Source organism: Canis aureus, chromosome 13 (assembly GCF_053574225.1).
Source record: "Canis aureus isolate CA01 chromosome 13, VMU_Caureus_v.1.0, whole genome shotgun sequence".
Lineage (NCBI taxonomy): Eukaryota > Metazoa > Chordata > Mammalia > Carnivora > Canidae > Canis > Canis aureus.
The window spans coordinates 42,760,249-42,785,454 of NC_135623.1; the positions used below are offsets into that span (position 1 = coordinate 42,760,249).

General features: G+C 40.9%; 1 long non-coding RNA gene across 1 annotated transcript in view; it reads left to right on the forward strand.

Annotated features, from left to right (window-relative positions):
* The window catches only part of LOC144282364 (uncharacterized), a 39,420-nt gene that overhangs the window by 11,947 nt on the left and 2,267 nt on the right, over positions 1 to 25,206 (forward strand). The gene's annotated exons all lie outside the window — the stretch shown is intronic.

Consider the following 25,206-nt stretch of genomic DNA (forward strand, 5'->3'; position numbering starts at 1 on the left):
GATGTGGGACTCAATCTCAGAATCCTGAGAGCATGACGTGAGCTGAAATCCAGAGTCAGGTACTCACCCACTGAGCCACCCAGGTGCCTCCACGTGTCTCTCTTAAAATGAGTGATTTTATAAACAGATAACGGAAAAAAGTAATCAGGACACTTTGAAATAGCCTCTAATGCTTTGCCAAATTGTAGATGTGCTATGCTATACCATTCCTTATGAATCTTGGATACAAGGCAATACTATGAAAACTAAAGTTTTAAATTGCCAAATTTAAATTCGATTTACTGATTAGGCCTTTATTTTTAAATAATTAAAGATATAGTTATGTCTGCAGAGTCATATAAATTTTGGGTCTAGGGTTTATGTATAGTAAGATTAAGATCAGTAGTAAACTTTCATTAGAAAGATTAAGGGATGCCTGGGTGGCTCAGTGGTTGAGTGTCTGCCTTCAGTCCAGGGCATGATCCCAGATCTGGGGATCAAGTCCCACATTGGGCTCCCTGCATGGAGCCTGCTTCTCTCTTTGCCTGTGTCTCTGCCTCTCTCTCTCTCAATGAATAAGTAAATAAATCTTTAAAAAACAAAAAGTTTAAACATTTTATTTTACAATAGAGATATGCTGTAAATCCTTAACAAATTTATTTTTAAGTAATCTTTGGAGATAAATTTACTTTTTGGGACACCTGGGTGGCTCAGTGGTTAAGTGCCTGCCTTCCGCCCAGGGCATGATCCTGGAGACCTGGGATCGAGTCCCACATCAAGCTTCCCCGCATGGAGCCTGCTTCTTCCTCTGCCTGTGTCTCTGCCTCTCTCTCTCTCTCTCTCTCTCTCTGTGTGTGTGTGTCTCATGAATAAATAAATTAAAAATCTTTTTTAAAAATTTACTTTTTGTTTATCGCATAGGCCCATAAATGTGAAGTAATCTATTTCCTTTTCCTAAATTCAAGTTTCCAACTTTCTCAACTAAAACAACCTCACTCTACCAATGAATGCATAAAGATGTGCTATATACATACAATGGAATATTGCTCAGCCATCAAAAGGCATGAAATCTTGGGGTTCCTGGTGGCTCAGTTGGTTAAGTGGCCAACTCTTGATTTTGGTTCAGGTCATGACTTCAGGGGATATGGGATCCACATCAAGCTCCATATTTAGTAGGGAGTCTACTTAAGGATTCTCTCTCTTTTTCCCTCTGTCCTTGCCCCTCCCCACTCTTTCTCTTTTTCAAATAAATAAATCAATCTTTAAAAAAAGAATGAAATCTAGCCATTTGCAATGATGTGGATGGAACTAGAGTATATTATGCTACATTTCACTTAGTAAGTCAGTCAGAGAAAAACAAATATCATATGATCTCACTCAAAAGAGGAATTTAAGAAAGAAAACAGATAAACATATGGGAAGGGAGGGGAAAGAGAGAGAGAGAAATAAATCGTAAGAGACTCAACAATAGAGAACAAACAGGGTTGATGGAGGAAGATGGGTGGGGGGATGGGATAGATGGTTGAAGGAGGACCCTTTTTGTGATGAGTACTGGGTGATGTATGTAAGCAATGAATCACTGAATTCTACTCCAGAAACCAATATTGCACTGTATGTTAACCAAATAAAATTTAAATAAATAAGATAAATAAAACAACCTCACTCCCAAGTTTGGCATCTAAGTTCTTTTATTTCTTCACCTAAGAAACATTGTCTGTGCTTTTGTATCTGATTCATGCCTTCTGCGGTCTTACAAATTGGATGCCTTAGCTTTTTTTTTTTTTTTTTTTTTTTTTTTTTTTTTTGCAAGTCAGGTACTTCTAACTCAGAGTTAGGCACGTCTGTATGGCTCACACAAGTGACACCTAAGCCAGCAAAACACAATATGCTCAAGCTATATCATAACTCAGCCTGAGGGGGAACAATCTGTTTCATTTGAAACACAGAATGAATTGGAATGAGAGGCAGATTGAGGTAGACTTTGAAAAGATGACAAGGAAGAATGAAGGAAAAAATTATTACTGTTTTTAAGAACTTTCTCTTTTTCTTATAGAATATAAAAATGTTAATTAAATGTTCTCTTCACCTACCATCTTTTTTGGTAAAAACTCTTTAAAAATTGTAACAATATTATGAAAGATTAGAAAAGAAAAAAAACCACCCATAACTCTTCAATCACAACACAGTGACTTTTATCATTTTGGAGTATTGCTTTCCAGCCTTTATTTCATATTCATATATGTTTTAATAGTTCACAGATGATTTTGTATCATGTTCTCGACTTACCATTATCTTAAACACTTGTTCCTGTTGTCTTCATGATCATCATTTTTACTGGCAACTTTATCATATTAGGGTAACTTGTGTTTCAAGGGCTCCCCCCACATCTCTGCAAAAATCTTCCCCAGAGTGTGTTTGAAAGTTGCTGAAGGGAGGGGTGCCTGCCTTGTGCTCTTGCCCAGTCAGTTGCTACCTGTGTCATTTAATTGCTCTTCTCTATTGCTGGTTATGGCCATGCTTTCAAGCAAGCTGAGTCTGGATAAATTGAGGCTGCCTCTGCTATCATTTGCCCTGGACACTGTTGACTTCCTAGATAGACTTCTGTTTCAGTTTATCCTTTCAAGTTCACCTACTTTGATTTCACTTCCTGCTGTTCCAACCTACTGGGTTCCCATTTGCAGAGGGTAGAAATTGGACTAGGGGCCGACAAAAGTGTTTGGGGTTCCCAGCAGTAGGCATGTTTTTCCTGAACTTCCTCTAAACTACACTCATTTTTTAGTGATAAGAAAGGTTGTGTCTAAATATTGGGCTTGGTATGAATTTTTTTAAAAATATTTACTCTGGGGGTGCCTGGATGGCTCAGTCAGTTAAGTATCTGCCTTTGGCTCAGGTCATGATCCCTGGGTCCTGGGATGGAGCCCAGCTTAGAGCTCCCTGCTCATCAGGGAGCCTGCTTCTCCCTCTCCTTCTACCCCTGCTTGTGTTCTCTCTCTTGCTCACTCTCTCTCCCTCTCCCAAAAATATAAATAAAATCTTTTTTAAAAAATATTTTTAAAAAAATATTTATTCTAAGTAACATAATAAGTGGCTCTGACACTTTTTTTTTTTTTTTTTGAGGGGGAGGAGGGGCAAAGGGAGAGGGAGAAACAGAATCTTAAGCTGGCTCCACACTCAGCATGGAGCAGACACGGTGCTCAGTCTCACGACCCTGCCATTTTTTTTTTAATTTTTTTTTTTTTTTTATGATAGTCACAGAGAGAGAGAGAGAGAGAGAGAGAGAGAGGGGCAGAGACACAGGCAGAGGGAGAAGCAGGTTCCATGCACCGAGAGCCCGATGTGGGATTCGATCCCGGGTCTCCAGGATCGCGCCCTGGGCCAAAGGCAGGCGCTAACCCGCTGCGCCACCCAGGGATCCCCGACCCTGCCATTTTTTAACAGTATATCTCTTAGCAAGTTAACCTGTTTGACCTCTATTTGCTCATCTATACATTGAGATAATACTTTCTACTTTGCAGAGTGGTTGTAAGGACATAGGCATGCTTGTACAGCTCTCACTACCAGATTGATACTGATATTGATGGTTAATGTTATTAAGTATTGTTCATGTACTAAAAGCAGACTTATTTCAAAAGGCCTACCCCATCTTCAAAGTGGCAGATAGGAACTACAGACTGAGAGTCAAAATTTCAACTCTGTTTTGATGAGCAACTTTAAAAAAGCTCTTGGACTCAAAGTAATTCATATTCCAAAAAAGATACTTCATTAAGTTAAATGAGAAAAATACATGACTTTCATACACTTGAAGATGAAAAGGCTTTAAATTAGCATTTTCTCTCTTTTTTTTTAAGTTTTATTTATTTATTCATGAAAGACACACAGAGAGAGAGGCAGAGACACAGGCAGAGGGAGAAGCAGGCTCCATGCAGGGAACCAGATGTGGGACTCAATTCTGGGACCCCAGGATCACGCCCTGGGGGGAAGGCAAACGTTCAACTGCTGAGCCACCTAGGCGTCCTAATGTTTTTGTTCTTTTTCAAACAAAGGGTCCATTTTAGCATATTGCCATAAGATACTTACTACAGAACTCACTAAACTCTAGTAACAGTTATTTGCTATAAACTGAATGTTTACACCCCCCCCCCAAATTCATATGTTACATCCTAAACCCCAATATGATAGTATTAAGAGGTGAGACTTTTGGTAAGTGACTAGGTCATCAGAGTGAAGCCTTCACAAATGGGTTTAATATTCCCATAAAAGAGACCCCAGAGAACTCCCTCATCCTTTCTGCCTTGTGAAGACAGAGCAAGAAGATGGCTGACTATGAACCAAAACATGGGTTCTCACTAGACACTGAATCTGTCACAAAGTCTAGAGAATAGAGATCGGGGTGCCTGGGTGGCTCATTCAGTTAAGTATCTGCCTTCCGCTCAGGTCATGATCTTGGGGGCCTGGGATGAAGCCCCACATCGGGTTCCCTGCACAGCTGGGGAGCCTGCTTCTCCCTCTCCCTCTGCTGCTCCCCCTGCTTGTGCTCTCACTCATCCTGTCAAATAAATAAACCCTTAAAAAATTTTTTAAAAATTAAAAAAAAAAAGGATAGAGAGAGAATAGAGACACACCCAGGTGAAGGCTAGTGCTATTTATTTAAGGTACTTAAGTCTGCTAGTAGATTTGAAACCAGGACATCTGTCATTAAAGAAGAAAAACAGGCAGGAACAAGATGGGGTAGGTGGCAGATGGATTTTCCTAGCAGCTGGCGATCAGTGCAGGTCTAGGCAGGTAGGACGTCAAGGCTGGGAAAGTCTGGTAGTAACACATTTGGAACAAAAGCTTTCATTTTTACAAAGGTTTGTTGGTGGTTGGTTTGTTTTGGTCTGGTTTGGTTCCAAAGAACTTTCTTTTTTTTTTTTTTTTTAATTTTTTTTTTAATTTTTTATTTATTTATGATAGTCACAGAGAGAGAAAGAGAGAGAGGCAGAGACATAGGCAGAGGGAGAAGCAGGCTCCATGCACCGGGAGCCTGATGTGGGATTCGATCCCGGGTCTCCAGGATCGCGCCCTGGGCCAAAGGCAGGCGCCAAACTGCTGCGCCACCCAGGGATCCCTCCAAAGAACTTTCTTATGTGACTGTGGGATGTCCCACTGAAGAAACATAATGGCAACATTGTATAAGGGCCTCAGACAAGAGATCTAGGCTCAAATTGCAGTTTTAACACTTAGTAGGTGTGTGACTTTGGGCAAATAATTCATTTCTGGAGTCTCCACACTTACTGTAAAATGAAGTGGCTATATTATATCCATGTTTCTTCTTTTTTTTTTTTTAAGATTTTATTTATTTATTCAGGAGAGAGAGAGAGAGAGAGAGAGAGAGAGAGAGATGCAGAGACCAGGCAGAGGGAGAAGCAGGCTCCACACAAGGAGCCTGACATGGGACTCGATCCTGATCCTCAGTCCGGGTCTCAGGATCAGGCCCTGGGCTGGAGGTGGCGCTAAACCGCTGAGCCACCGGGGCTGCCCCAGATCCCTGGTTTTTAACCATTTTGGGGGGAGAATCATTCTCCCCTCTTTGATCTGATAGAAAAGGAAAATAATTGTCTACAAAAATGCATGTAAGTATTCCCTCATATTACATATTTTATTGCATTGGAAATTGATTCCCTTCGCACAGGAAAAACTTACAAAAATTTTCCCATCTCTCTTGTTTATTCACATTAATTAAGTAATTGAAATAAATTCAGTATGCAAATACAAAACATCAAAATTTAAATTCTTCCCCAAAGCAAATTTAAATAAGGCTGCCATCATTTGACAGGAGAAGAAATTAAATAGTAATCTTTACATAACAATGCGTTGGTCATTTATGATACTCTATCAATGTTTACTCCTAATTTTGATAGCCACAAGTGAACAGGATTAACAAAGTAGGTTACAACCAATGGCAAGACGTATTGGATTTTTCTAGAACTCTTCAAGCTGATAGTTGTATCATTTCCTGTGTCCTCCGGTCAATGAATTTATACATTTTTGCAAGGTCTGCATCATCAATGATATATATGTCAATAAAGACAGGGTTAAAATCCGCATTTCAGGGCAGCCCCGGTGTCTCAGGGGTTTAGCGCCGCCTTCAGCCCAAGGTGTGATCTTGGAGACCCGAGATCAAGTCCTGCATCGGGCTCCCTGCATGGAGCCTGCTTCTCCCTCTGCCTGTGTCTCTGCCTCTCTGTGTGTATCTCTCATGAATAAATAAATAAAATCTTTTTTTTTTAAATCCACATTTCAATTTTAAAATCAAATGAGCATAACTAATTTTTGGAGAAGTTTTGTAGTGTTTCCAGGTATCTGCACATTCTGCTTTGTGAGAAATTGACTAGTTTCATCATTTTTGAGTAGAGCCTGAAGACTCTCCTCCAGTATGGGAAAGGCTCCTATTTCTCTGTTTCCAATCCCTTGTCTCACAATAGTAACTTGACCCAAAGGGCTTTTTCAGTTCTTGTGTGTGTGTGTGTGTGTGTGTGTGTGTTTTGGTTTCAAAATGTCATCCTCAGAATCTCCTCCAAAAAAAAAAAAAAAAAAAAAAAGCCTTACCTTATTCATGTGATCAAATATATCAAGCCACAAACAACTTCTTTCCTATGGGTTAATTTTAGGAGTGAATTCCAATGAATAACTTCACATTCTGCTTCCATTTCTTGATAAATTTTTGTTTTAAATCCCCAAGAGTCAAAAGGTCTAGAGAAATTGACGACTTCAGCCGCAATAGGCAAAACTTCTTCAGGACTATTAGCAAGGGCTTTGATGCCTACACACGGTGATGTAGAAAGCAATGACTCATGTTGGTGTGTTAAGCTTCTTTCTTCATCAAAGCAGAAAAACCAGATGTGTTGCCAAACACTGCATGTGCACCATAATTCTGAAATTTTGTTTGCAACTGTAGTTTTTACTTGAATAAATAACTCTTTACCATTCCAGGTAACTCAGGGTTTTTGAGCTTCCCCAAAAGGGCTCATAAAATTATTTAAAATTTTTTCAGCACATATTTGACAGATAAACAACAGAAAATGACTGGCACTTCTTTTCAGAAGAAGAAAATGATGTAATCGCAAATTCCTCCACATTCTGATCCAAAGTAACAGACAAAATGTTAGTAAATCCAGAGCAGAGTGTTTAATTTTGCAAAGACACTGGTTCCTTATTATTCCTTTACTCCAAGCTATAATTTAACTTGACCATTTAATAGCACAAGGCTTGCCTGTGGCTTCCTTTGCCTAGTAATGCAATTAGAAGCCTTTAGATAGGGGCAGCCTGGGTGGCTCAGGGGTTTAGCGCTGCCTTCAGCCCAGGGCCTGATCCTGGAGTCTCGGGATCGAGTTCTGCGTCAGGCTTCCTGCATGGGGCCTGCTTCTCCCTCTGCCTGTGTCTCTACTTCTCTGTCTCTCATGAATAAATAAATAAATAAATCTTAAAAAAAAAAAAAAAAAAAAGAAGCCTTTAGACAGGAATGTTGGGGAAAATGCATGCTTTTAGGAAATTCCAGCCTTTCCAAATTGAGTCTTCTTAAAACAAAACAAGTAACAGAAGCACCTCACAGTCTCATGTATTTTCAGGGTAGAGAGATGCAAAGGTGTTTCTTCAGCCTTTTACCTGCTAGTTGCCAGGCGCCAGAATCATGGCTCACAGTAAGCAAACTGGCTTTCGCATCCCATAACAACAGAGAATGCGTATAAAAGCCAAGGATGCCATGTTTAGAAGTACTTTTTTTCCCTTCAATTCCAGCTAGATGTCATATAAGCAGATGTGCAAATGTAATAATGTCAGGAATAATTTTAATTTTTAGTGATTATATTAGGAAAGTTTAAGAGTTATTGTTTCTTTCCTTCTAATTTTCAAATTTTCCATAATGTTATTATATTAGTTTTAGAATATGAATTACATATTAAAACAAAACAGAAAACTGGGGAGAAAATGAGACATGCAGAAGTCAAGATTATATGCCACTTTGATATGAGAGCAGATACTTTCAGAATATAGTAGTTATGTAGCTATAACTAATTGGGCTAGCTGTTTTGCATATATTATCTCATTTTATTTTCATACTAACCCTGTGAGACAAGTACTATTATTGTCCTCATTTTATAGATGAGGAATTTGAAACTCAGAAATGATAAGCAACTGATCCAGTCGCACACAGCTAGTGGCTGAGTTATCATTCAAACCCAGGTCTCCTTACCTCCCAGGCTGTGCTCTTAATCAGTACACAGATGTTAAGGAATTGAAGACATAGGTGAGGAAATAAGCATACAGAGAGTAAACAGAATTCCTAGCTGAAGGGTAAATATGGGATATCCATGGAAGGAGGGATTTATTTAAAGGGAAATGAATAGAAGTATCTTTGGAGAAGGTACCATTTTGCAAACAAATCCAGTTCTCTTTGTGGTAAATCTGTATTTCCAGAGTCTTATGATCTGTGACTTAGGCTCTATAGTGGGTATTTATGAGGAATGCAGTCCCAATTCACAATCCAGGTCCTTAACACTTTCTATTAGAAGCTAATTGATCTCTTTCTTGTCAAACAAGCTCTTGGGAGTTTGAGTGGTATAAAACCATTGTCCTGAGACCCAATCACACCATCATCATTCCTTCTTTTATTTACTTCTGTATCCTTTCAGCCCAGCACAGTGCCTGGCAGTTAGCGGGCACCCAGGCAATGTTAGTTGACTAATAAAACAATGAATGAGGTTTTGAAAGATTCTCCATGTCCAGTGGGCAGACTCTGACACCCAGCAACCGTTGAAAGCCTGCTGCAAGATAACTATTTAGACATATGAATTGATGACTCCCCCAACCCCTATCCCATTAACAACATAGTTGACAATGGGCAAAACCATCTTGGAATTCCCATTTGGCAAACCTTTGTTTGAACAGCATGTACCTGACTTGTGCACAGACTCTAGCCCCTTGGTTTTTTGCGACCATCTTAGGCCGTTATTTTCTTACTTTAGAGAGCATATTTTTTCCCTGCTGCTCTTGGCCATACTAAAATTTGTTCACTCAATTCCTGACCATTTTAATAATATGATGGAGTCAATTTGTGCTTTTCCCATTAATCCTTCCAAAATGAAGGAAAAAAGAGTCTTTTTTTGTTGTTGTCTCAGTTGGAAACAACTCTACTCCCCCGCCCCCGCTCCAAGCTCCCAATAATATTGCCAAGTAAGCTTAGTAACAGATAAGCAATTTCACTGACAGATAAGTGAAATATACTCTGCGATAAATGTGTGGGTATCCTATGTTCCTCTTGAGTTATTCTGCAGGAATCTGGCTTTTGCCAGTTTCCAATCATGTATTGGCTCAGCAAGGTGACTCTGCAGTTTTTTGTTTTTTCTTTTCTTTTCTTTTCTTTTTTTTTTCCTGGGGAAACACCTGTTCATTCTGAAAAAAAAAAAAAAGCTATTGCTCTCACTAAATGAGTCCTAATGCCCTGGGAGGATTTCCTTCTGTGGTTTTGTTTGTTGCTGAAACAGGTTCTCCTACTGAGCTTTCTCACCTCAGTAGCTTTAGTGAAGGGAAACAAATTTTCCTGGCAATTTTTTTTCAGTTCTCGATATATTAATAGCCCTGTTTTCTTACTAGTGCCCATGTAAACTCTTGTCACAAGTGACGAAAAGGTAGTCTTGAATACTGCCCTAAGAGATAGCCTTTGCTTTGGGAATAAATACCAATAATTCCTTTCAGTCGATAAATATTTCAATAAAAATGCAAAAGCAATCTTGGCTGACAGAGAATGCAGAATTTAAGTGTAAAGTTCTCCTCATGAGCTCAACTTGAGTCTTTGAAGGCTAGAAACCCATGATCCAATTCCCTGTTGGGAACTGATCTTATATTAAAACATGGCAAATATTATCTGAGAGAATTTTACTGCAGTGCAGCTGGGAATTCTCACTTTGAAATTCGTTGCAGTGTGCTGGGCCATATTTTGAACTTGAAACTTTGCAGATTCTTTATCCAAACTCATATTCTGATAAAATTTTGAAATAAAATCTCTTACATCCTAAATTTAACCATGTATTCAAACTGCATTAAAAAAAAATTACTTGTTATTTAGGTCCTTCTAACTCTAAATTATATAATGGACTCAGTAAATTGACCCAAATTTGTAGTCTAACTCACCTATACCAAATAATCAAAGGGTTAGTGGACTCGGCATATTTCATTATGACCACCAAATATAAAAATGTGTGAGATAGGTCATCAAGCTCTGTATCTTACTTTTTAATTCAATTAAAATTATTTTAATTGAATTATTAAAATAATTATATATATATACGTATGTACATGTAAGCATACACATATATTTTTCTCCTATTCTTTCCCAAAATTATTTTAAGAGACTTACCCCATATGATATTAAAATATAGCTCAGTGGAAAAGTCAGACTGCCTGGATTCAATAAAGTCTCCAGTACTCACAATCTGTTTGACATTACTCAAAACTTAGGTTTTTCATCTGTAAAACTCAGGATTATTATAAAGGTTAAATGAGATAATTCGTGTGACGTACTTGGCATGGCACCTGGCAAACTATATTATTTTCATTACAAGGAGAAAAGTCAGAATCTGAGAAAAATACAAATATTAGGATCAAATAGATAAACATTGCTTTAATTGTCCAAATTAAATTATTGAATTGGTTTTTAATTTTTTACCTCTCATAACAGTAAGATGAAACATAGTCCATTATATAAATCTTGGTTTTAGAAAGTAAGAGGAAAACTAGTCCAGAAGTAAAATTTTGCTGGCCGTGAATTCCAAAATGAATTTACAGAAGGTACATTAAATAAATAATACATTGAGTAATGTTTTCAATAACATTTTATAGCAAATACCCTCAAGGATTTAATATGGCTGGTGTAGCAACCTTTAGTAAAAACCCAAAGTATTCTCTCTTTTTTTTTTTAATATTTTATTTATTTATTCATGAGAGACACAGAGAGAGAGAGAGAGAGAGGCAGAGACACAGGCAGAGGAAGAAGCAGGCTCCATGCAGGGAGCCTGATGTGGGACTCGATCCTGGGACTCCAGGATCACGCCCTGGGCCGAAGGCAGGCGCTAAACCGCTGAGCCACCCAGGGATTCCCCAAAACCCAAAGTATTCTATTAAAATGTAGGTTGGTAAAAAATTATATAATGGACTCAGTAAATTGACCCAAATTTGTAGTCTTATGGAATTCAAAAAATAGTTACTGAGCATCTAATTTGTGCATGGTACTCTCCTAGGCACTGTAAAGGAACCCATAGAAGAAATAGACTCAATCCTTGCCCTCGAGAATTTATTAACACATAAGGCATGGGAATGAGAATAAGAAAATGATAACAAGACTTGTCCAGGGAGACAAGTGTAAATCCCAAAGGTGGATATAAAATGTTCTGTGACGTTCAAAGGAAGGAAAGGTCTATTCTTTAAGCACATAAAACTCACCCCCACCTCCTGACTTTTGCACATGCTCTTCCCTGAACCTGGAATGCTCTTGCCCCTATACAATATGGACAATTTCTCCTCTTCCTTGAGAGCTTAACTTCTGTTTTTACCTCTTTGTAGAGGCCTTCCTTGGCTGCCCATCATAGAGGAGACTTCTCTCTCCATAATTGATCCCGGCTCCTTGCTGTTGTTTTTCTTCATAGTACTTATTACAATTTATGATTATTTAATTTATTTGTTAATTTTAACTTTTATCAGTCTCCCTATGTAGAATATAAGCTCTAGAGAATGCAAGACTATATTTGTCTGTCTTGTCTTCCATTTATTTTACTTTTTAAAAAGATTTTATTTATTTATTCATGAGAGACACAGAGAGACAGGCAGAGACACAGGCAGAGGGAGAAGCAGGCTCCCCATGGGAGCCTTGTTCCCAGGACCCTGGGATCACGCCCTGAGCCAAGGCAGATGATCAACCACTGAGCCACCCAGGTGTCCCGGTCTTGTCTTCCTTCACGCCGAGAATAGTGCTGAAAACAGGGGCACCTGGGTGGCTCAGTTAATTAATCATCTGCCTTCAGCCCAGATCATGATGCCAGAGTCCTGGGATCGTGCCCCCCTGGTCAGACTCTCTGCTCAGCTGGGGTTCTGCTTGTGCATGTGCGCTTTCTCTCTCCCTCTCTCTCTCTCTCTCTCTGTCTCTTAAATAAATCAATAAACAAAATCTTTGAAAAAAAAAAACCCAACACCTAAAACACAGCTGGCATGAAATATAGATTTGTTGAATGAATCAATGAACAAACAAAAGATCCCATTTCCTTGGCAAGATCAGGACAGGTTTCATGAAAGGAAGTAAGGTACCCTGCAGGACTGGATAGGTTATAAGTAAGGGTAGAGAAATGAGACACGTTCAAACAGAAGGAAAAGCATAAGCAAATATTTGGAGCCTAGGAAATGCAAAGCAATTTCTGAGAGCAAAAAACACTGTGTATCTTTGAACTCAAGATGCACTTCATCCTCTTACTTCCTCCTTCTATTTTAACATATCTAATTTGGTATAATTGGCATGTGTCTTATAATTACTATCTGAATATACTACAGTTGTATCTCTTGTTCTCTAAAATGTTATTTAATTGATGGTGTGCCTTATAACCATCAGTTGCATTTTAGAAATGGGAGAAGAAAGTAATTCAGTCTTACTGGAACATAGAGTATGTGTAGGGGAGCTGAGAAGGTTCTGCTGTAGAAGTTATGCTGCATATAACAAGGCCAGAGTGATACATTTTTAGCATACTTAATTTATCAGGAATGGAAGGAGTTCCTACCGAAGTTATAAAACTATATTTTTCCTAAAATAGTTATAAATCGTTCTATAAAGATATATATTTTTTGACCGTTCCCATTTTTAAATTTAAGCTCAAGACAAAACTTCTCTGTACAAAGTCCAGGAGAAGATAAATTCTCCCTCACAGGACTATGAGCTGTTTGAGGGCAGAGACTGTATCTCTAGCAACGCCCCCAATACATGGTATGGAATAGAGGCTCTATTAATATTTCTGAAATATTAAATTAGTATGCAATTGTTGAAGGAATGACAAGTGGCATTTTACCATTCTTTATAAGAAAAAAAAATATTGTGGATAATAAAAGACAAAGACAACGGTGAGTAAGAATTTTTGAAGCCAAATGGAGTTAACCTAGGAAAAAACTTTGGAGTGTTTAGCTACTATTTGGAAGCAGGGGAAGAGATACAGGCTGGCAGAGGGGAGGCCTAAGTAGTCTCCTCAGGAAGCAGGATGTGTAAGTCCTGTTAAATTTTATGCAGAAAATGGTGAAATATGTGTGAAAGCCATTGAGAGGACAGAACCTGGGTGGGTCAGCGGTTGAGGGTCTGCCTTCAGCTCAGGCCATGACCCCAGGGTCCTAGGAACAAGTCCCACATCGATGCTCCCTGCATGGAGCCTGCTTCTCCTTCTCCCTGTGTCTCTGCCTCTCTCTGTGTGTGTGTGTGTCTCTCATGAATAAATAAATAAAATCTTTTATTTTTTAAAGGGGGGTTTGAAAGCCCACTGGTTAAAAAAAAAAAAAAAGAAACCCATCGAGAGGAGAACAAGGTGAAGGAAATGCACTAAGTGAGGGCAGAGAGATAGGAGGGGGAGGTGAGCCAGGGACCTGGAGAGGGCATCAGTCTGCCTTGACTTGCTTTTACTTACAATTCAGTTATGAGCCAGAAAATATGCATGGATGTGTACATGTGGATAGTGAAGTCACCCAGAATATGGCAGGATCCTTCTAGCACTTGTTACCAGGAGTCACCAAGACACTACACACAGGGGACATTTCAGTTCTCTTCACACCTGACCTTTCAGCAGCATGGGACTCTGTTGACCTCTCTCCTTAAAAAAAAAAAAAAAAAAAAAAAGTGCTAACAGCAAAGGCCTGGAATATTTATATTTTTTTAATCAGACACTTAACCACCCCAAGCCCCTCTTATTTTGTTGTCTCAAGTGCAATTTCTGGTGTTTCACTTTGCACACCCACTAGCTACTAACAATCTGGTTTCCTTTTTTCTTGAAATTTCTCCTACACTTCAGCATTTGGTTTGCTTGCTATCCACAGGCTGACCACCATATGTTTTTTTGTTTGTTTTAAAGATTTTACTTATTTATTTATTTGATAAAAAGAGAGAGCACAAGCAGGGGGAGCAGCAGGCAGAGGGAGAGGAAGCAGCAGGTTCCTGGCAGGAAGCCCAATGCGGGGTTCGATTCCATGACCCCAGGATCATGACCTGAGCCGAAACAGACACTTAACCAACTAAGCCACCCAGGGTCCCCTGATCACCACATGGTAACTGATAATGTGACACCCTCTCTCAGAAGAAGAATTAAATTTAGGAAGTTAGGACCGACAAGGGGATGGAGCAAAGCATTTGTGATGGCTTATTCTCCTCTGGCTAGGAAAATCTGTAGGCATGTTTTCAATTGTGTGTGGAAAGGAATTATTCTGTGCAATAAGTTTGCATGGCATGAAAGAGTAAATGGGATTTCAAAGAAATTAAGTAAATGTTTCAGAAATTTGCCAAAAAATATTAAAATTTAAAAATATGCTAAAATATACATAACACAGAAAGGAAAGACATATAATACAAAATTTACCATCTCAACTGCCTTGAAGTGTGCATCTCAGTGGCATTAAGTACATTCATATTGTCATGCAACCATCACTGTGCTCTATCCCCCACATTCTTTTTATCTCGCAAAAGGGAAACTCTATCCCAGTTAAACAATAATCCCAACCGCCTTCCTCCAGACCTTGGTAACCCCCATTCTACTTTCTTCCTCTATGAATCTGACTCTAGGTACTTCACATAAGTGGAATTATGCAGGATTTCTCCTTTTGTGATTGGCTTATTTCACTTAGTGTGATGTCCTCAAAGTTCACCTATGCTGTAGCATGAGTCAGAATTTCCTTCCTTTTTAAGGCTGAATAATATTCCATTGTATGTATGTGGATCTGCCACATTTTGTTTACAACCTCTCTAGTTTTTGAGGCCCTCTCTTTCCTTAGCTTCCCCAATTGTTTTCCCTGGTTTTCCTCTGACCTCTCTGACTTCTGTTTCTCTGTTTCATTCCAAGCTCGCTCTCTACCACGTAGCCATTTAACGTTGAAGTTCCCTGATACTTGGTCCCAAGCCCCTCCTCTCCTCTTACCCAAGACCAAGGCTTTCCTTCCTGTTTATTTGTCGTTACTTCCATGTGTACAGCTTCTTGGGTTGGGGGGAAGGGTGCATGGGGAACAGTGAGGGAAGAGGGGGGACATCTGCCTCCTCAATCAGATCAGTAGACTCAACACTGATGAACAAAGGGCCAACAGATGTCTCAGCCAAATCGCTCTCACAGCTGGATTGGGAGTTTAAGTATGATTTGAAAGGCATGAGGCCAAATAATGCTTGAGGAAGTTGACCTGTGCCCCGGTTTCACAGAAAAGAATAGAGTAAGAATAAGCTGTTGGTGGCAGTTTAGCCACAAGGGGACTGGGATCCAAGCAAAATATGTTTTTGAGGAAAAGTGGGCACAAACTGGTGGTTGAAAATGTGAATAAAAGAAGTGATAAACAGTGAAGTTAATGTTTCCTCTAAGGCTCTTGCCTTCTTTTTGATCACGCTTGAGGTCCAAAGAGCGCTTCCTCCGAAGATTAAACAAAAAGACCCAGTTAGACCACTGAGATGTTTTCTCACTAATTCCTTGAACCCCCCCCCCTTTTTTTTTCATCCTCTTGGGATGATTTATTTTATTTAATAAATAAATTTAAAAGTTTAGAAAAGGTTGCAGATTGGATGACTATGTAGCGTCCCCAATTGTCTATGTTTTCCTCTACTGTTTGTCTTTAATAATGATATTTTTTTGGTTAACAACCTCACCTATAGTCTACTGCCCCCACTCTTCAAAAACAACCGTGTTATATCCCTTTATAATTATCATTAACAGGCTTCCTGCACTTAAAAAAAAAGCCAAAAAAAGGAACATGTGGGTTTTTTTAGATCAAACCTTAAAAATACCAATGATCAGTGTTATAAGTCAAGTTATATAAGAATAAACAACAAATCTCGAACATCAATAATGGCTGTAATAGGATAGTAGGCAATGAAATGGATTAAGCATAATCCTTGTTTGATAAACATAATATAATAAATATGGAGTAACCAATGAATGTAGTTAGATTGTTTGTTTTCCACTTTACTCCTTCTTCTGGTGACAGCACTCCAAGTTTGCTTTGGGCCACTGTTGGAGACAGCAACCAAAGTCCTTTTTCAGCCAAACCGAGAAGGGGGGCTGACCCAAGCTAGGCCAATCAGACGCTTGCTCTGAGGAATTTGAATTATTTTATTTAATTTTGTTTTAAAGATTTTATTTATTTACTCATGAGAGACAAAGAGAGTGAGGCAGAGACAGGGGCAGAGGGAGAAGCAGGCTCCCTGTGGGGACCCCGATACGGGACTCGATCCCCCGGCCCCTGGGCCCCGGGATCACGCCCTGAACCAAAGGCAGACACTCAACTGCTGAGCCACCCAAGCATCCCAGGAATTTTAATTTTGAGTAGTGGAATGAAAAATTGAAAAAGATCACTTTCTGCTTGCTATCTGAATCCCCAAGCCTGCCCCAGTCCTTGGCTTTTCTGGGCCAGCTTATCAAGCTGGACTTTCCATTCTATGAGCTAATGCATTGAATGGAAATTTCCTTTTTGGCCTACCTTAGCTAGTTTCCTTTACTTCCAATCAGCATTTTATCTTGAATGCTCTGCAAGTGCCAGGCACTATCGTGAAGGCATTGTGTGGATGTCATTTGATCTTCACAACAACCCTCCAATTATTATTCCCCTTTGACAGAAGCTGAGCCTCAGAAAAATTAAAGCAACTTGTCAAAGTTTTCACAGCTAGCAAGAAATGAAACTGAGATTTAGACTCAGGTCACATGACTCCTGGTCTTTAGAATCTCATCTCTTGGGAAAATTCTTTAGGAAAACTCATTAAGTGGGTCTTTTGGTAATGAAGTGGTGGACAGGGGACCCCAGAGGCTAGATGAGTGAAGCTGAGACAAACCCTTTTTTATCCAGTAAAGTACTAGAATTTGGGGAGGTTTTCTTTGACCTCTAGAGAGAGTAGATTTGGGGAGCCTGGGACTCAAAGAAGGCTGCAGATGGTGGGAGAATGAATCCTTGTAGTAGCAGCAGGCTGGAGTCTTAGAAGAGAGAAGCCAAAGCATCCATTAAAATAGGTTTCACTGGGGCAGCCCGGGTGGCTCAGCAGTTTGGCGCCACCTTCGGCCCAGGGTGTGATCCTGGGGACCTGGGGTCGACTCCCATGTTGGGTTCCCTGCATGGAGCCTGCTTCTCTCTCTGCCTCTCTCTCTCTGTGTGTCTCTCATGAATAAATAGATAAAATCTTTTTTTAAAAAAAAGATAAAATAGTTTTCATTGTAAGAGAAAACTGAACTCAAAGTGGGTCTAAATAATAACACTATAATTCCAGGAAGCACAGACATAGAAATGTTTAAGATTAAATATTTTGAAAAAAAAAAAGATTAAATATTTTGGTAAGCCAACAATAAACACTGGGTTTTATTCTATCTTTCCTTTCTGTATCCTGTGTTGTGTTGCCTTTGCCCTCAGGGTAACTTTCTTTCAGTTCTAAGACAACCACAGCAGTTCCTCCTGTCACCTTTGCACAAGACAACCGTCAGAGGAGAGACTACCTCTTTCTGTGTATCTCTTTTGTTTCATTTTGTTTTCTTTAGATTGCATTTATTTATTCATGAGAGACACAGAGAGAGTGGCAGAGACACAGGCAGAGGGAGAAGCAGGCTCTCTGCAGGGAGCCAGATGCAGAACTCAATCCCTAGGACTCCAAGATTACCCCCTGAGCCAAGTGGCTCAACCACTAAGCCACTCAGGTGTCCCTATGTATCTCTTTTGGCAAGAGGAAACTTTTCCTAGAAGGAGCCCAGAAGATTTCTTTGCATATCTTACTGGCCAAAATGCATCCTGTGCCCATGCCCACACCAGTGACTGCCAACCGTAATTGGTGAGAAGAACCAGGATGCAGATCTCAGGGATGGGACTTGAAGAAGTTGGGTTCCTGAACAAAATCAAAGTCCTAGAAGAAGTAGAGAAAAGAAATGGAGTTAAACATGGATAGGTGACCACACACTCTACTAATACAGTAAGAGATTCTCTCAGGACCATGAACTTTAAGAACAGTAAAGATTATGGCAAGCCCTAGAGCCAAAAAGAAAGACTTGGACTTGAATGATGGCTCCTTCACTTACCAGCTGTATGATAGTGGGTGTAAGGATGCTCTGAATACTACATAAAATAAGGTATGTAAAATGCTTGGCACAGGACCTGGCCCATGTTAATTGCTCAGTAATTGGTAATTATTTTGATGATCATATACAACTTTTCATCATTTTCTATTCTAAGCGAGGCTACTCTCCATTATTCTCAAATGTTTAGTAAAAATCCATTACATGAAACAGCTTTGTGTTAGTGAAGCATTTAGGAATGAAAGAGAAGAGGCGCCTGGGTGGCTCAGTTGGTTAAGTGTCCGCTGTAGGCTCAAGTCATGGTCCCAGGGTCCTAGGATGGAGCCCCACCTTGGGTTCTGTGCTCAGGGGGGAATCTGCTTCTCCCTCTGCCCCTATTCATGCATGTGTGCTCTCCCTCAAATGAATGAATGAATGAATGAATGAATGAATGAATAAATAAATATTTTTTTAAAAAAGGAACGAAGGAGAAGAGCTGGCTCCTCTTCTTGGGGAAAAGGAACATTAAGAGAGGCTACAAATGCAGGAGGCAGGGTGGTGAGAGAGGATCAAGAATTGAGCTAGGAGCAAGATGTGAGACTCAGTAATTCCAAGGGTTCTCAGGAGAGCAGAGCAATATCCAATAGGAGCTTGACTTGTTCTGTTTAATACTAAAAGAGAAGGCCGAGTGTTGGAAACATTTGGGTTACATGCACATTTAAAAAGAAGACTTCACAGTGCAAGGAAAACATGCACGAAGGGTGACACACATACTGAGTGCTCTAGGAACTCAGAAGAAAGAGAAGCCACTGTGGATTACAGTGGTCAGGAAAGGCAGCACAGGGCATGCGAAACTGGGACTTAGCTTTGAAGTTAAGGGAAGACAAGAGAGTATTCTAGATGGAGAGAATAATAAAAGAGCAAAATCATGGAATCAAGAACCTGCAAAAGATACAAAAATACCAACTGGGGTTTTTGCAATGGTCAAAGAGTAAAATGATAATTCTGTGAGCCAGGAAGCTGGCTACTGATGAGCTAAATAAAGCTACTGAGAAAATAAAGTTCTGTTTTTGCAATAGAAAAAGAAAAAACCAAATGCTTGTGCAATTATAAAGGTAGATCTAGTTAAAAATTATTTTAAAAAATAATTATAACAAACAGAAACTTAAATTCAAAATATCATAGTTGCTCAAATTTGTTAATTTACTGAAGTCAACAACACTAATGACCATTTTTTAAAAAGTTTTATTTCCTTAAGTAGTCTCTACACCCAACAAGGTGCTTGAATTCACAGCTCTGAGATCAAGAGTTGCACGCTCCTCCGACTGAGCTAGCCAGGCACCCCACTAAGGATCATTTTAAAGGGTGTTTTCATATCACCATAAAGTCATAAGATCACACAAACAATAGATGGCCATCAAGAAAAAAATATTAAGGTAGACATAACTTAGGAGAATAATGGCTATTTACTGCACACTTAAAGTGATTCACTTATATAATCAGTAGATGTTGTCATATCATCCGATAACCAGTCAATATTGTTTAATCTAAAATACATGATACAGGATAAAGGCTAAGGGTAAAAAAAAAATCTGTCTTGAATAGTTACTGAAAATTACTGCACATAAGCTGTTGCTCTAAGAACTGTGAGAGACAGAAGGTTGTGACTTGGAACTGTTCTCAAGAGACCATAGTCTACCTTGATGAGTCCCTGAGTGGCAAGATGACGAAGGACTCTAGAAGCCCGACTTTTCAGGGAGGTGCCATGGAAGGTTTCAAAGTGTGGAGTAACAGAACTGATAGACAATCTGGCTACCGTGTCCAGAGTGGGTTGGAAGGTAGAGACCCAAGATAGGAGACTAGTCACACATGTAAGATTGCACGTATTAGGCAACAAGGATCTGGGCTAAGGTGCGCTACAGAGAAAAGTCAAGGGAGCTGTGGCTTTCCCAGATGGCTAGCCCTGCACTGACTCTAGAAGCAGCCCCCTCTCCCTCGCTCAACCCCCGCCCGCCCCCCCCTCCAGCCCCAGCACCCTGCGGGAGGCCTCCAGGAGAGCCCAGGACACACTCCCAGTCCTGAACGTGTTCCCAACCTGTTTCCCACACTGCAGGCTGACATGCTCTTGGCCCCCTTCTCGCACTTTCCACCGACCCTGTGGACTCCACCCCCAGCACTATTTCCCTGGTTACTGATTTGGTTCCTCCCAGTTAGAGGATGTCTTTTCCAGCTACAAGAAACAAACAAACAAAAAACCCCTAATAAATAGTGACCTAAGACCCTAAGTGTATTTGGTGCTTACCTAACAAGATGCTTGTCTCCAGGCTGGTTTGGTAACTCAACAATGTTATCAAAGAGGGCAGATTGCGCCCTGCCTCCCGCGTGAGTCAGCGAGGGCTCCGCAACCCCGAAGGCGGCCACTGCCCGTGCGCAGAGGCCTTCACGCTGGAGGCAAAAGGGTTTTCTCCTCCCTTTGCCTTCTGCTATCAGGAAGTGAAATCTCTCCTCCAAGCCCTCCACCGACTTCTGCTGGCCCCGCACCAGTCAGGTCGGGCTCTGGTGCCCGCTCCCGGGTGTTGGCAGCCGCTGGCCAAGGAGAAGGGCCCACCCGGTGGCGGGCAGGGAGGGCGACGCCCCGGAGCCGGTGAGTCCAGGCCCCGCCACCCCGAGCCCGGCCTCCCCAGCCCTTTAGACGGGAAGCTGTGGACCTGATTTGACCTTTACCCTGGAGCTGCCCTGGAGCAAGCAAAATGTTGCCGGTAGCGTCTAGAAGGAAGAACCCACCGGCCCTCACCTAGCCCCGCAGGGCAAAGCTGAGCAAAGGGCAAAGCCCGTGAGATCCTTGGAACCTCGGCTACTATTTTTCTCTTCCACCTAAAGGGTTGGTAATCCAGTGCCCTTGTTTTTAAGCCCGGGAGTCTGCAGATTGTTGGATTTTGAAGAGGAGGAGGATATAAACATCAAGGATTAGAGGACAGGAGAGGCCGAAGGAAGAGCAGAGAGACTGCCAATGCGCCTGCCGACGGCAGAGCTTTTGTAAGCCTCTCACTTATCATCGCTTTCCTGTGGTTTATTTCACATTAAAATTTCACTCAGTGTTTTGGCATGAATAAACCTTGGCAATGTCTCTTTGGAAAAATAATTATCATATTTTTTTTCTTGTTAAAGCCAACTAGATTTAAAAAAAAATGATTACAGCTCTGGGGTATCCATCAGTACAAACGACAGGGCATTTAATAAGTGGGTATCATTAGGGTTCTCTAATGCAGCGAATTTCACTTCACTGACCTCTCTTTGCATCTACCTTTTTATTGTTCATTATCCTTACAGTTTTACCATAAACAGAAGAGGGATATACATTTCCTCAGTTTTTATATAAGTTTTTACTTTATTTCACCTTCGATGCTGATCCTTACAAACATGCCCATTAGCCTTCATGCCCCAGAATTTTTTTGTTTGAGAAGACGGCTCGTGACTAATAGGGTCCAACTCTCTCTAACTTAGTGAGCTTCTTCCTCTTCCTTAAAATAGGTTGTTTTTACATCACCCCAAGCTGTATTTATTCTAGGGCTTTCCATCTATGCCAAAAAAAAATTTATAAGGAAATTTGAGCTTGGTTGTGAAGAACCCTAAGGAAGAAAACCTCTTAATTTTTAATTAAAGGGTGACTTCATCTTTCATTCTGCCCCTCTCTCATACCCCTCACTTGGACGGACACACACACACCCTCCCTGTTCTGTGGTCACCCTAGATCAGCCATCATTCACAGGAAGACCTCAGACCCCATACCTTAGCTCATTCTGTTTCCTTTGTATAGAAGGGCCATACCTCTGCTTGCTTGTTCCACCCTATCCTTCAAGGCCTTACTCAAAAGTCATCTCAGTGTGTGACCTTTCCAAACCTTACTTCCCTCCTCTTTGCTGCGTTCCCACAGCAGTCTGAAAACACCTTTACTCTCGTGCTTACACTGTCTCCATCCTTGCCTGTCCCAGCCCTGTCTACTCTTAGCTGGAGTCAGGCTTCATCCTTAGCAGTTTTTCTTAGAATTGGGGCACTGCGCTTCATTCCCCTCCAAATAAGCCCTGGTACTGCTTAGACATGCCAGCGGCACCTTGTGCCTTTGGGTACCAATATCACCCATCATCAGCGAAGTGTTTCTCGCTTCTCTGGGTGTTATCATTGGAACAGCTGGATCTTCTTCAGTCTAATTTGCTCCCTTTCCCCCACCGTCTTCCTTTATTGCTAGACTGAAGGGGCTGAGTGTGGGGACCAGACTTTGCAACGTGGAGATGGTATAAATTGCAGTATCTCAAGTAGTGAGATGAGAGTTGTGTTAAAGTCCTCAATTTAATTTGGTTTGAGTCTGGTGCACAGGGTTTTAAAAATAGAGGCGCCAAAGATTGTTCCCTTGGTGAAGGCTTCTTCACAAACAAACAGCTCACAGAAAAGGAAAAACAAATGGCTCTTGAATGTCTAAAATTATATTTAACCTCCCTTATAGTAAGAGAAGTACAATTTAAATGTATGTTGAGATAGCGTTTTTCACTAACCAAACTGACAAAAAGTGAAAACTTCAACACACTGTATTGTCAGATACCTAATAACAGATGCTTTTTTTTTTTAAGATTTTATTTATTTATTCATGAGAGACACAGAGAGAGACAGAGGCAGAGACACAGGCAGAGGGAGAAGCAGGCTCCATGCAGGAAGCCTGATGTGGGACTTGATCCCAGGTCTCCAAGGATTAGGCCCTGGGCCGAAGGTGGCACTAAACCGCTGAGCCACCCAGGCTGCCCAAAACAGATGCTCTTATGCAAATATAATTTGACCTGCAAATATCATTTCTAGAAATTCAGCCGATAGCTACACAGGTATGAGTGCAAAATAGCTTACATATAATGGTATTTATTTCTGTATTCTTTGTAAGAGGATCAGAGTGAAACAACCTAGAGTTTCATCTCTGCTAGAATGAGTAAGTAAATCGTGGCACATCTACATGTTAGGAAGCCATGCAGGCAAAATCGTGTGGAAGTTTTTAATTTACTGATTGGAACAATTTCCCAGATATATTACTGGAAAGGAAACAGAGTGCAGAAGGCATGAAGTACCATGCACATGTATGGGGGAGGGAGGTTTTCACTGTATCTTTCCTTTTATGAACCATGTGAATGCATTGTCTACGAAAGAACAATGTATATAGAAAGAGCATTTGTAACTAGAGAGCACTAGGTCTTTCCCCTAACACTAAGCACAGGGTTTGGCGTTTGACAGATGTTCAGGTTCCCCAGAAAATAGAGCAGGAGGTAGGAGTTTACATGGCCATGATTTAGGGAGGGGGGCAATCCTAGGGAAGTAAGAGTGAAGAGAAGGGCATGAGTCAGAGAAGGAAGGAGAGCGAATACAAGGAGGTGTCACTGAGCTGGCCGCTCACAACAGAACACTGCTGATTGGTGCCCAGAGAGGCTACAGGAAACCAGACAGGCCATGGATGGATGAAGGACAATTTATCTGTTGAGTTTCTCCCGCCTTCTATCTCTCACTGATTAAAGTCTACTCCACTGGGGGCATTAACTCCATGTGCCCTTCTGCGATTTTCAGCCAGCCCGGGCAAGTCTGGTAGAAGGCAGCACCTCCAGGGGTCCAAGCCACGTGCAAATACAGTGATCCCTCCTTGTCATGTGACATCATACAACGGGGACTCCAGATTTGATCGCAGTGATGGTGGAAGCACGTCAAGGGGTTGAGGTTTGGGAGCGGAGACCGGATACTGTCGAGTGCAGTATCTAAACTGGTTTAATACACTGGGTACTCAAGTTTTTCTTTTTTCCTTAAATAAACTTTATTTTTAGAGCAATTTTAGGTTCACAGAGCAAAATTGATCAGAAAGTACAGAGATTTCCCATATATTCCTCGCCCCTCCCCACACACAGCCTCCTCCACTATCAATATCCTACACTGGAGGGGCACATTTGTTACAATCGATGAAACTGTATTACTATTACCCAAACTCAGAAGAGGTTTTATTTAAAAACAAATTTTTTTTAAAGATTCTATTTATTTGAGAGCGAGAGAGAGCATGAGCAGGAGCAAGGGGCAGAAAGAGAGGGAGAAGCAGACTCCCCGCTGAGCAGGGAGCCTGATGCGGGACTCAATCCCAGGACCCTGGGATATGACCTGAGCTGAAGGCAAATACTTGGTTGATTGAGCCACCCAGGTGCTCCTCAGAGGAGTTTTTTATTTGCTTTTGTTTGCTTAATAGATTGGTTGATTGGCTGATGAAAGTAGTCAAGGTATTTCCTATTAAATCACAAATCTGAGCGTCTGTAAGAACCTAACTACTTAAATTCCCCAAACGCATGATTATCTTATTGTATGCTAGATTATTCCTCTCCACTTACGTTTTTATTAAAATAGTTCATTTATTCATGAGAGGCACACAGAGAGAGGCAGACACAGGCAGAGGGAGAAGCAGGCTCCATGTAGGGAGCCCATTGCGGGACTCAATCCCAGGACCCCTGGAATCACAACCTGAGCCAAAGGCAGATGTTCAATCACTGAGCAACCCAGGCGTCCCTCCACTTAAGTTCATACATGATTGTGTCTGTTTCTGTTTAATATCGTGCGCTTTCAAAAAATTAATCTAAAAGATGTATTGCTGAATTGAAGGCCTTTTCTGGGTGGGGTGCAGGCATATAAAGAAGTAAGCCAGGGGCACCTGAGTAGCTCAGTTGGTTAAGGTCTGCCTTCAGCTCAGGTCATGATCTCGGGGTCCTGGAATCGAGCCCCACATCAGGCTCCCTGCACAACAGGGAGCCAGCTTCTCCCCCCCCCCCCGCCCCTCCCACTGCCTGTGCTCTCTCATTGTCTCTCTCCTGTGTTCTCTCTCTCTCTCAAAAAAAAGTAAACTATATAACCTTCCAGAATTATTACAAAAGCATACAGACCCAAACAGGAA